Source organism: Ixodes scapularis, unplaced genomic scaffold (genome assembly GCF_016920785.2).
Source record: "Ixodes scapularis isolate PalLabHiFi unplaced genomic scaffold, ASM1692078v2 PGA_scaffold0__279_contigs__length_252992795, whole genome shotgun sequence".
NCBI classification, from domain to species: Eukaryota; Metazoa; Arthropoda; class Arachnida; order Ixodida; family Ixodidae; genus Ixodes; species Ixodes scapularis.
This window is the reverse complement of record NW_024609835.1, coordinates 106779289-106792337: the sequence shown is the minus strand read 5'-3', so window position 1 is coordinate 106792337 and position 13049 is coordinate 106779289.

Below are 13049 nucleotides of genomic sequence, written 5' to 3'. Positions count from 1 at the left end.
ATCAAAAGTTATAAGTGATTTTCTGAAAATTTCAATGGGAAAATGGCGGTCGACCGAGTTTTCAAACACATGGGGCTCTATGGCACCAGAAACCGAAAACGGGCAAAATTGGGCTCCATTTTCCCATTGAGATTTTCAGAAAATCACTTATAACTTTTGATTAAGTTATCGGATCGGGCTGAAACTTTGGCATCTGGTTGTGACCTCTAGCTCTACCTTTGGGCGGAGAATGAGCGTTCGGCGATGCCTAGTTTATTTTTGAGGTAAAAAAGACCGTGTAAATTTTCTTTTGTGACACCCTGTATATTAAATTTGTTATAATGCATTAAACAAGATATATTTATGTATCTGTGATATTTATTTTGAGTTAGTGGGTCCGAGCACGGCCACTCGATCCCCCCTGTTGGTGCGGCCTGCCGATGTCTTTCCGAAAACGAAAAAAAGTGCGTGAGAGGAGAACTTCTCCCATTTTCCGTGGGGGCGCTGCACATCGGTGAGCGGCCTTGTGAGCTGAAATCTATACTTTGTTTCCCCTTATGTTGTACCACAGGAAAGGCTGTAAGCGCGAGCTCCTTGATCTGGGGCAGATCTCGGCGGCACAAGCTCTCGTGCAATAAGGGCAGCTGTCAACGCTATGAGCTCGCGCTTCCAGCCTTCGCTGCGGTACAACATGAGGTGAACGGAGTATAGAGAAGGCGCCCAACGCGCTCTTGCTCCGCTAGATGAAATATCTGCCTGTCATTGGCTTCCCCGATACCGAGGCGCTGCCGCGGTTGCAGAAGGCAGCAAAACTCGCTTTCCCCCCACCTATGCAGCGCTGTGCTCGGCGAAACTATCGTACTGTCACTCTGCGCTCGCGTGTGTGGTTTGTGTTGGAATTTTGGAAGCTGGCCGGAAATGTAAATGCGCGTTCTAGTTTTGAGTGCCAGACGGCGATGAAATGTGCCAACTCCACTCGTGGAACAGGAAATCCTGCAGTTGATGAAGTACAATGAAGTCTTTTCCGAACTTGAGTTCGCACCGCTGACTTACATGGCTGGCTACTTGGCCCTCGATTGCGAACAAAAGGTGACCATTTTTATTTGTAGAAATTTTCGCAATTTCAAAGTAATTAGCTGAAACATTCAACCTAGCAAAGCAACAAGAATATCTCAGTAAAAGCAAGGAAGGCTAATGTGTAAAACCCGCTAAACTGTTCAGGTGACGTGTCCTGAATGCAAGCGCAACTTAAGGGAAATGCATCCCATGACGGAGCATATTAGTCCACGTTTAGCCTTGACCAAGGAGGACTCAGCATCCACGACCTGAAGCTGTCTGGCTGTGCAAGCTCGTCTGCACCTTTGTCGAGAGGGCTCTACAGTCGGCAGAGATTCGTGGTTGTGGAAGGATTTGCAAGGTCCTTTCGAGCGCTGTGCTTCCACGCCTTATGGAGTGCCCGCTGATGCGGTGTGTTAACTGCCGAGACCCCTACCACAGCGAAGTGCTCTGCGAGCTCTTTCTCGGAAAACTCCTCAGACCTTTTTTGGCAAACTGGGCTGGTGACCTAAACAGCCCACTAGAGAATATATTGAGACTTTCGCAGAAGCCTCTTTCCCGAAAGGTACTCCGCTTGTGAGCTATATGACTTCATTGGTCTGTTTTTTTGTGAACAATGAAGTTTATACTGCTGAAGTTATGCACGCAAAATTCGATTTTATATTGTCCTTCACAGATGAATCAATGGCACAGCTCGCGCGTGCTCGAGCGTCGGTTTAAACCGGAAATCATACGGCCTAGCTATATCCAACTATAACTCCTATATTACAGTGGTAATAATAATAATAATAATAATCTTTATTTTGAGGTGCCCAAAACAACCACATTGGTCTTCTTATTGGTGCACCAACACAACAAGCAAAATGAGCAAGCAAGTACAGAGGCTTTAAACATTTACTAAAAAGATCAAACATCCAAGACAAACATAATGCTAAGGGGCTAGAATAATATCATTTAAATCGCGACGGTACATAGAAATTGATGCAGATATGTCAAGGTTGGGTGGAGCGAAGGTATTACATAATGACTGAATCCGTAATAGAAACGGGCAACAGTTACGGAAACAAGAAAACGACAATCCGCTAATACTGCCAGCAGAATGCAGCTTTAACGCGCAGCCTGCAGCTGAGTGAGCTTTTCGCAGAAAGAATAATGTGCTTTTATTCTACACAGATTTGTCACATCATTCATGCATTCTGGCACTCGTTTCAATTGAGACTTGCGGCTTCACGAAAAAAAAAAACTAAATAGCCACACCGGGCCGGGCCGGGCGTACCGCTCCTCTCTCACTATATTTCGTCTTACCTTAGCATGGACTAACCGCGAACGCTGTGCTAGCGCGAGCGGCTAGCCTTTAATGCCTTGACTGGAGCACTCGCTGCACGAGCGCTCATGGAGCCGCCGAGGCTTCCTTCGAATCAACTATCTCGCGCTTTTAGCACGCGCGATACATACTAACGTGAAACGAAGTATTGGTACAGTGTACTAGAATACTTGGGTAGTGTTGGGACCGAAGGGGCTCGCCTGAAGCGCGTGGTATTGATCGCGACAGGTGTCGTGTCCGGCGCCTTATCCGGAAGGTGTGCGCGTGCGCGGCTGCACGCGCAAAAATATGAATCTTTGGTGCCGCTTTGGTGGAGCGCACGTAGGATTTCTGATACAGCTACGACCTGCCAGCGGTCGTACCGCGGCATCAATTATGCTGCGGCACGATCGTTAGCAACATGATGCTTCAATGTATTGGACGGTACAAGCTACATTACCCTTCCTTTACATAAAAACAATTGCGACTTTAAAGAAGCGGTTTCGGTTTGTCGGATGGTGAGCATTTTAAATGAAATGCCCATTTCCTTGGTCGCAAATGCCGAACATTAGATATTTGAAAGAGATATCTAAAACTCGGAAGCAGTTTTTTTTTCCTATCTTATTTTATAACGGAACGAAACGGCACATACTAAAGTTCGAGATTGTTTTAGTATGTTTTTAATACCCCAGGTTAACTACTCTGTCTTCTTTTCTGCCCGTCTTCTTTTTCTTGACCTTAATCAGCTCGCTTCACTTGTCACTCATTCGTGTGTCTATTTATGCGACGAACCACCCAAGCGACGGTCGCAAAGGGGTGAAAATCTTCTATTTCTTCGTGGCTGCCACGACCATCCGACATTCACCCGACGTTCACTTGTAAGAAATGGCTTATAAGCCGTGACAATTTTTATCACGCGTTTTAACATTTAACTTAAGTCCAAAAACTGAGACAATCTGGGCTGAACAAGTAATGCTTTATAAGATTCAAAGAAAACAAGAAACTATTTTACATTCTTTTGAGCAGAAAACATGAGCACACGTAGATCAGGCAAGGAAAAAGTTGTAATAGTTTACAGCACGGCATTGAGATAATGGCTACAATGTGCAGCACATACATGGTTACAATATGCAGCGCATTATCCTCTTGAGGGTAAACCATCTGAAACTTACACGCTCACAACAATACATTTAACCGACAGCTGCTTTCTGACAACCAGGTAAGTCTCGCTTGAGCTGGGTATTCGAAGGGAAAGACCCATGGTTCCACAGGGGGCGTATCTGGTTCACGCAGACATTCAGGGTGTTTTTGTTTTATTCTTTACAGAACTTAACATATTTTACAAAAAAAGGATGTGGCAGATATGTGGATGCCGTCTTTCGTTATATCTGTAGGGCTCGGTGGACAATGAATGGGTGAATAACCGTTGCAATGTTTAATAATGAACCAAGATCTGTTAGCTAACTTGTTTATTAACGGCTTAATTGGCCATGGTGCAATTGCAGTTTTAAAAGGAGTCATTATTAAAGGCAAACACAATTTCGACAATTCGCGAAAAGGCAACGAGGTTCGCAAAATTAATAGTAAAAGTTTGCCTTTCTTCGCTTGATTCAGAAACCGCGTTATGAAAATAATACGTAGAATAGTAACTTAGTCGTCTTAATGTGTGGCGCCGGCGAGTCCACCGAAGAAAAGCTGTCGAATTAGTGACGAGGGGACAGAAACAACTGCGTCATTCTTCTACGCATCAATATCAGCACAACCCCATTCGCGCTTTCAGCGCGCAGTTTTTTTAATTAAGTAAAGAAAGGCAAAATTTTAGCGATGAATATCTGAGGACAGAACGAGCGGGTTGGTAGAGATAATTAAGCTTGAGGAAGAAACGAAAATGGACGGACAAACACAACAAAAACAAACGCCTTGTTACTTTCGCTCAAAGCTCGTTGTTTGTTCGCGAACTTTTTAAATTAGGTTGGCCTTTAATGATGGCTACCTTTAAAGCCGCAATTGCAACATGGCCCATCAAGCATTTCATTAACCCTTTGCCTACCGCAAAAATTAAAAAAAAAAAGATTTGAAAATACCGATTTTTTTTACGTGCCCTATACTCTGTTTCACCTTGTGTTGTACCGCAGGACAGGCTACAAGCGCGAGCTCCTTGCTCTAGGGCACATCTCGGCGGCACGAGCTCCCGTGCACCAAGGGCAGCTGCCAACGCTATGAGCTCGTGCTCCTAGCTTTCGCTACATGCACCGCTCAAAGAGAAAAAAGAAAAAAAGAAAAAAAAAAGGCGGGCTGCGCGAGCCGAATAACTCGACTACAGCGCCGCCACGAACTGTCAATACACGCGCCCTCACGAGCTCCCGTTGCCGAGCCGCTCCGGTCCCAACACTACCCAAGTATTCTAGTACACTGTAGTATTGGGCAGGAGATCGAACTATAGGGGGAGCTTTATCGAGCTTGTTGTCCCCACAGCCCGGTGTTTACTAACACAAAATAACAAAGAAATTGAACCTCGCCATGCACGGTTTGGACACGAGCGCTTCACTCTTACCAGCGCTTTGGTAGCACGAGGAGCGGCCATCCAAATCGTCACTATCGATATCGCTGTCAAAATCAAACAAGGAAATTCGGTCCGTTGTCCCCACAGCTGAAGCGTGCCGCCAGAGGCGTGACTGTTCGATCTCCTCCCTAATACAGTTCCTCGATATGCTGCCTTGAAAGGAACTCTATCTCTCACCGATAACGAGCGCCACAGCTGGCGCTGCGGAGTAAAGTAGAACTATCGCTCTCACAGGCGGAGTGAGGCATACGGCAGGCCGCTCCCAAGGGGAGTCCTAATCGAGTGGCCGTGGTCCGAGGCTACTCCCTTTAGCTGTAAAGGGAGCTCGACGAACTCCGTTTAACACAGGACCTCCCTTAGCAAAAGGGTCATTTAAGCGCCATGTGATTAGGATCTCCCGCTCCTTTTGCTACAGGTACCTGCTCTAAAGGTACCTTTACGCTGCCGTGTGAATTGGGTATTAGAGTGATGGGCCGGAAGTTCGGAAGTGGCACCCCCCCCCCCCCCCCCGGCTGCCGCCATGTTGTACGCAAAAGTGACAACTCGTCACGTGACCTCCCAAGAGCCGTGACGTCATCGGTAAGATGGCAGCGCCCAGAGCTGGCGGATGCGAGTTTGTTCGGTGCGCGGAAGCCGTGATGTGCAGCTGCTTTCCGACGACTTCGGGCTTTTTCGTACCCGAAGTCGTCGAGGACGACTCGAAAAGTCTTCAACCCTTCTTTGAAGATATGAAGGAATGAGACTTCATACCTTTTTTCGCAAGATCACTCTGGATCATCTGGGATCAGTTTTAGAACCTATTTTATTCTTACTATATGTCAACGACATAGTAAGCGCTCTTGACCCTGAAAATAAATTAAAATTTTTCGCTGACAACTGCGTCTTATACACCTCAACAAAATCACAAGTCGATCAAACTGGACTCAACGACAATCTAGAAAATAGTTTAAGTTGGTGTGTCAACTGGGGAATGGTTCTAAATGTTGATAAGTGTTCTGTCTTACGAGTATGTAACAAAAAATAGTCTTGAAGTATTCATGCGTCATTGGAGGGGAAGTAATTAAGGAATTATCGGCAGTTAAATACTTAGGCGTTACAATTACAGAAGGCTTGAGTCGGATCGAGCACATTGATAATGTTTGCTCCAGTGCGCTTCGAACCTTATGCCCCCCCCCCCCCCCCCCCCCCCCCAATCTAAGCTCTTCTCAGGAGCCCCGAGGCAGGTGAAGCTTGCAGCCTACTCAGACCTTGTCTAGAGTATGCTTCATGTTTTTTTAAGGACCCCCACACTACAAAAAACATCGAATCTTGAAAGCGTGCAGAAGACTGCAGTCCGATTTATTTGCAACCGCGATAAAAGAACGGACATGTGAATGAAATGATCAGTTTTCTCGGACTTGAAAGCTTCAAACCCGGCGTTAAGTAAATAGGTTAAAGATTTTGTACTTGATATATAATGATTTAAATCGCCTAAAACAGTGCCCTTACGTAACCCGATTATCGCGCTCAAATACTCGTTTTAACAACGGCAAAAATGATTCGGGAGGTTTGTGTCCATAATGATACATTTAAATGTTTGTTCTTTCTCTGGAGAATAACCGCATATGCCCGTGTCCCACTAAAGCGACAGACAGAGACAAAAGACAGCCACAAGCCTCAAACCCATGCAGCATGCTCGCGATGGTAGCTTTGGCAGGCGTTTAGTCGTTCAGTGCTCGTGAAGTAAGCACGAGCGATTGCAAGCCTGCCAAAGCCACACTCGCGGGCATGATGCTCGTGTTTGAGCATAGCCTCCTTTATTCTACAAATCCTCTCAAATCGCGAAAGACTCTGGTTTGAGGCTTGTCATTGTCTTTTGTTTCTCTATGTCGCTCTAGTGGGACACGGGCAATAGAACCAGCTGCCAGAAAACATAGTAGAAGGTGCCAGTGTCTAAGAATTTATTTGAAATTTGAAAGTTGTGTCTCATGTGATTGTTATGTAATGTTTTTGTTCTTGATGTTTTCCTTCGAAATCACTTTGCTGTCAGGTCTTGCAGCCGATATTGATGTCTTATCGGTGTTGTATATCATGTTGATACTTGTGATGCTCACTCCTGCTTGGACTCTAACATGAGTCTGCAGTATTTATAAATAAATAAATATTAACGCCTGTGAGACAGCATCAGCCGTATCGCCGTACCGGTGCTCGGATTCCCGGATGTGTTCGAGGATCGATAGAACTTTGAGTGCTTTTAGCATAAAAGTTTCGCATTCTCTTAGCTTTGTTTGAACGTTGCAATGTCTGAGAATCTACGCGAAATGTATGCGTCGGGCGTAGGACTTAGGGGAATTTGTTTCAGCCGTGGGTAACTGCATAATCCCAACAACGTTTATCGAGGAAGCTCCTGCGACCTTTACGTTTTGTACTTATGAACAATTTTACGATATTACTTTTAGCATAAAATATTCCCATTTTTTTAGCTTCGTTTGAACGTTGGAATATCAGAGAAATGAAGCGAAAGGTATACATGCCTTGCACGGGACGTTACATGGCCAAAGTGGCAATATTGCTCGGGCCCCAAAGCGGGACGCGTATTGGGGAGGGGGGGGGGGGGGGGGGTGTAATAGTGTTGTGAGGCTTGAAAACTTTAAATTTTCGTAACAATTCACACCTTTTCAGTATTTCATATAGACCATACACATTTCTATTCATGCATATTTGATACATTTGGTTGGAATATTTTTTCAGTATTAATGTATTTATTTTTAACATGTCCACAGTATCAGCATCTTGTTTTCCAAGCGAATCTTGTACATTGTTCAGAGAAAGCACCCTCTCGCTGGAGCGATTTTTTTCGTCTAGCCGCGTCTTTTATCTATTCAGGGTTCGGGAAAGCTGAAGGGGACAAAACACCGTCCCACAAGCACGCTTGCGGGACCACGGACGGAAAAGCGGGACCTACCCAGCCTAAATCGGGACGTCTGGTCACTTTACATATGGCACCGTACCCGCCGCCATTGTTCCGTACCATACTGCTGTGCTCGTACCTTCTACAGCAAATATTTGGCAACATCAAATCTGTTCTTCTTGGCAAGCCTTGCGGAGAAGAACAGATTCGACGATGCCAAATGTATGCTGCAAAAAGTGCGGGCATAGGAGCATGGTACGGAGCAATGGCGGCTGAAGTGACGTCAATGCAAGCCATGTATACGTCGCCTTAGGGCCTAGGGGCTTTAACGCGACGGCCAATGTCATCTACGCTATTTCCTGCACGAGCTGCCCTGACATTATATACATCGGAGAGACAGACCGACGGCCGCACGAACGATTCCGTGAACGATTTCGTGTCTCGTTACCCGAAGATTGTCAGGAAACCTTTCTTCAGAACAATCCACACTTGTAGCTGATCATTTTTTGACCTCCGGCCATACTGAGCTAAACATGCGCGTCTGTGTCATCAGATAACGCTTCCCCTCCTCCCACGTGTGAAAGTGAGAGGAAAACCGTCTTATATTCAACCTCAAAACAGATCTCCCCCTTGATCTCAACACCAAACATTCTTTCACGCACTAAGTTTTTGTAATAGAAGATTTCTTTTTCTAAACGTTTAAAAACAAGTAATTTTTGTGTGTGTGTGTGTGTCTGTGTGGTTGCGCAGTTGAAGCGATCGGCGCGCTTGCACAGCCGTACGGTCTCCACTTGCTGTGCGCGAGTGATGATCGCTCGGGACTTTGACGGCGTAACCGCGGATGGTCGCCCCCCAGCAGGTTTGCCGCTTCCCCTATGACGTAAACGATTTTGTGGGATACTTTTCTGCCATCGCCTCTGTTTCTCAGGGGCCTTATAGTTTGCTCTTGTGCTTTCTTTCTTCTCGCCATTAAATTTTCTAATTACATCAGTTCGCCATTCCAGCCTTTCTAATTTGTATCATGTTGTATATTGCCGCGCGCGCAGGTGGCCAAGCAGGCTGCGCGCTCGTGGCCTAATCAATAAACAAAAAAAAAAAAAAGCGCTCGTGGCCTAACGTTTATCTCGCGTGCCTTCCGCGCAGAAAGCCAGGGTTCGATTCCCGGCCGCGAAGACGCATTTTTGTTGATGCTAACGTAATGTTCTGGTAAATTCGAGAACCGTGTTGGCTGATTCGAGGTTAGAATGTCCTACACGCCGAACCTTCTACGCCGATTTTCCAGAAGCCCACGCGTGTACAAAAGGGGCTCCGCGTGGCAAGTCGGAGTCAGTTTCGCCCCAACGTTCGACTCTGCTGTTACGCCGGCTCGACGCCTTCGACACTCTGCTTTGTTCTGTTCCCTTTTTAGTTTTGGCCACAAGTTCGCCCCTTAAACGTTTAGTTTCTTCAGTTATTATCGCCTCATCCCTTGTCATTCGTGACAATATAGTGAGATTACTCGTGGGGGGAAGGGGATTATGGGGGGGGGGGGGGGGGGGAGGGATTACCAAATGTTTCAAAATGTCCGTTTTCTCCTTTTTTTTTGGTGTTGTTTGTGTGCTTGTGGGGGGGGGGGGGGGGGAGGGTTGGGGCGAGTGGCTTTTGTCTTCGTGCCGGTTGGCGAACAGCCTTCTCGCATAGGCGGTTTCAGCACTGGGTAGGCCTGTCAACTCGGAGGCAAATAAATTAACACTCAAAACGAATAGCAATACATTGTCCTACCGTTGCTAACAAAACTGTATTTTTTTTAAACGAACGGTGCCGAAGTTATCACGCGTCACCCGACACCCAGGGTGGCGGGCTTCTTCGAACCGATCCCAAACCGCGCGTTCGCCCATCGCAACCGCTGTGGTCGTGGTTGTGGCGGCCGGAGACCCCCGAGGATCATTCTGGGTGTCATGTTTCTCTCGGAGGATCCCAGATGACCTAGTACTTGCGCGTCCTGGATTTTGCTTTGCCTTTTTGTCGTTTTTTTCTCATTTTTTTTCCTCCTTTCTTTTTGTTATCTATTGCGTTAGATGACAAGCGAAGAAGTTGTGCTCCGTCTTGTAACAGTTTCGGCTTCCCGTCCCTCTCGGCCAATGCACCTACCCCTATTTTGGTGTCGTGTACGACCCTTGCCTGTTCCTTGCCGTTTTTCGAGTCTATCACTTCAAGAAGGGCGTCCGCCCGAAACGTCGTGTATACCTTCCTGTCCACGTTTTTTTTTTTTTTTTTTCTAGTAGCACAACCATATATATTTGCGATTTCGTGTTTAAGTTGTTTCAGCCCTGCGTCACCGAATAACCATAGCAACTTTTAGCGAGGAAGAACCTGCGATTTTTAACCTTTTGTGCTAATCGATGATTCTACATTCTATCGCAATACTTTTTTGAAGTGAAAAGCTGGCGTTTGCTTAATTGACGTGCACACAAATTCTTACAAAGCATTCGAACCAATAATTCAGAAAAAAGTTCATTACTTAAGGTCATAAAACCGTTTATTTGTCCCCTTGGAACTCAGAAGACAGCAAGTCTTCACATTCTTGATCGATCAGTGCAAAATATGTTGCATCCGATGCCCCTAGAAATTACTATTAGTAGTCTCTTTATATTGCCGATCGATATCAATTCTCTACAGTTGCCTTTATGTGAATGATCATACACATCTTAGATGGTTTTCTAATCCATCATTCTAACATTTAAGATCTTTAAAAAAATTGCAGCCCCACTCTTTAGAAGTCTAGAGGTACAAGCACACATATCAGCAATTCGTTAAAGGCTGCAACGCGGAAATAGAAGATTAACTGCGCATTTTGCTCTTTCGTAGGATTTATTGCAGCAATACTTTTTTTCATCAAGTGTGCATTGTATTAGTCGGTCAATTATTTACTTGCTCTAATTAAATGGACAACATGATTCATATTTGCATTTATCCCTAGCCTGAAGAGCAGACTTGTTGAAAAATGTTGACTACCATTCCTTTCATGGCGAATTCCACTGGGCGTTTTGGTGCGCGCCGGGATCAGTTGACCAGATCCGGAATGGAGCACACGATCCGAACGGGGTCGCGCCGCTTACGGATCCCCGGTGGAATATGACCTCTGCTCCGGGATCGGCGGATGCCTTCCCGTCATTCACCTGCCCGAGAATCCCCTTTCTGCGGCCGCCGCGGTCCTTTCGAAGACGTTTTCGCAATCGCTGCGCTAACACGTGTTCGACGCACGAGCGGCAGGAAGGGATCAGGAGCTTCTAGCAAAGATCGCCGGAATGCCGGAAGCTGCTCGAGCAACTTGACGACGAACCGTCGTCAAGCAGCAGCAGCAGTAAGGCGGGCGGTACAGGCGGCACCTTCCGAGCGGCCATTATGAATTCTTCTGAGGCGAAATGGGCGAGATCAGGCGAGATGTCCCGCGAGAAAGGAAGTCACATGTGTGCGCCGAGGGCTGGCCCGGCTGGTTTCCGGTTGAATCCACCAAAATCGGCGGAGCGGCTTTTCTCGGATCCAGATCGAGATCTGGAGCGGGAGCTAATCCAAAACGACCAGTAGAACACGTCCGTCTCGATCCCGATTGCCCTGTGAAATAGGATCGCTCCAGAAAAGTCGATCCCGGCGCGCTCTAAATGATCAGTTGAATTCGCCATCATTCTCTTCACAAGACTTTGTTTTCAAAACTGTGTGCTGCCTATACTTCGTTTCATTGTAACTTGGAAAAGAGCAACCGCCACAGCGCCCTTGATATAGGCAGAGAGACGGAGTGAAGGCGCGTGACAAATCTGTGCAGACGTGCACTCTGACGGTATGTTGTCATGTGCCCCTCTCCAACGTGCATATAGACTCACCGAGGCTGTAGCCTTCGCCGTTTGCCAGATTGTAATGAAACGAATCACAGTAGCTACTACTTTAATTACCCAAGGCCTTCAAACTTAGGCATTTGCTCAACAAGAATGTTATGTCAGCCATCACGGTGACCTCAGCTCAGCACCTATTGGACTCGACTGTTGCATTAGCGTTCGACAAGAACTGGGGCCCATTCATATGCTTTACGCCGAAAAAAAGAACGGTGACAGTTGCGCTGCTTGATGGGGTTTTGCAAAGGGTCTACTGTGTCATACTTATAGGAAATGTCCTGCTATGTAAAAATGCATCAGCACATACCATTAAACTAGATGCTGAGAGATGTGTTTATTTTTGCAGTTAACAAGTTACAGCGAGAATTATTTCTTACGAGTGTAGTACTTACCTTCGGTAGCTGGGCCCGTTTTGTGCTCAATAATGTCAGTGTGCTTTGATGTTATTATCATGTGTCTAGTTTTCAGTATCCTCTGCAATGCCTACTAAGGCCCCTGGAGGAAATAAGTCAATAAATAACCTTTTCACATCACTGGAGTTGGTTTTCGGATGCACCACATGTTCAGGAGAGGTGGAACGAGTGCAGCCCCATGCAACAAGTCTGCCAGGTATGTCCCATTAATAAATATTAAGGGGTCAGAGATGCGAGTGTCGAGTGTCATAGGTCATGCGATCATACGTCTGATGCACTTAAGTTGCAGGGCTAGGTTCTAATCCTCAAATTTTCCTGGTAGTTTTCAGCGTCAATGCGGCAAGCTCGGCATGTATTGCTTACCTGGCTCTGCCTTTTGCTGTACCGTTGACTCCATGGCTGGCAACAATGTTTGTTTGCTATCCAAGCCATTTCACTTCCATTTCGTAATGGAGATTTAGTCTGCATCCCGCGACCACTGCAACTTTTTTAAGCCTCGTGTGGCAAAGTGAAGTCGGGTGATGCTTGGTGTCCACTTTTGAGAACAACCATTCTATTTATTCAAGTCACTCAGCGGCATTCTCCCTCAAAGTTGGAAATTGTGCGCTTCGTGGCGTGGACACAGATAATTAGTGTCAGCAAATTATTAGGTATTGTCATTGGACGACAACCGACACCACATCAACTGTCCTTGCATTGCTGCTCACCTGCTTTGTCGTGCTTAACTCCCGTCCAGATGAAGTGGATCACGAGCTTCGGGGTAATGTCGGCACCAGGGACAAAGGCCGTTGAAGATAATCCTCAATGTCTTGCAGTCGCTCCTCGAGAGGTGGTAGAGGGTCGCTCGGCTTGAACCCTCGCAGGCCAGTTCATTGGTACGGGCAGCTCCGGTAGACGTGGTCGGCCTCATGCAGTGGTAGCAGAGGGGTTTTCGGTCGGTCATTCGCAACACCTCCGTTTTCCTCGGTGTACTTTG